Source organism: Nanorana parkeri, unplaced genomic scaffold (genome assembly GCF_000935625.1).
Source record: "Nanorana parkeri isolate BGI_ZX_2015 unplaced genomic scaffold, ASM93562v1 scaffold3873, whole genome shotgun sequence".
NCBI classification, from domain to species: domain Eukaryota; kingdom Metazoa; phylum Chordata; class Amphibia; order Anura; family Dicroglossidae; genus Nanorana; species Nanorana parkeri.
Genome location: NW_017310140.1, coordinates 25,605 through 26,167, shown reverse-complemented (window position 1 = coordinate 26,167; position 563 = coordinate 25,605).

Sequence of the window (563 nt, the reverse complement as noted above, 5' to 3'; positions counted from 1 at the left end):
GTGAGGTCTCAGGTGGGCTGTGTGAGGTCTCAGGTGGGCTGTGTGAGGTCTCAGGTGGGCTGTTCGGAGTCTCAGGCGTGCTGTGTGGAGTCTCAGAGTGGGTTGTGCGAAGTCTCAGGTAGGTTGTGGGGGGTCTCAGGCGTGCTGTGTGGAGTCTCAGGTGGGCTGTCCAAAGTCTCAGGTTGTGGGGGGTCTCAGGCATGCTGTGTGAGGTCTCAAGTGGGCTGTGTGGAGTCTCAGAATGGGCTGTGTGAGGTCTCAGGTGGGCTGTGTGAGGTCTCAGGCATGCTGTGTGAGGTCTCAGGTGGGCTGTGTGGAGTCTCAGAATGGGCTGTGTGAGGTCTCAGGTGGGCTGTGTGAGGTCTCAGGCATGCTGTGTGAGGTCTCAGGTGGGCTGTGTGGAGTCTCAGAATGGGCTGTGTGAGGTCTCAGGTGGGCTGTGTGAGGTCTCAGGCATGCTGTGTGAGGTCTCAGGTGGGCTGTGTGGAGTCTCAGAATGGGCTGTGTGAGGTCTCAGGTGGGCTGTGTGAGGTCTCAGGCATGCTGTGTGAGGTCTCAGGTGG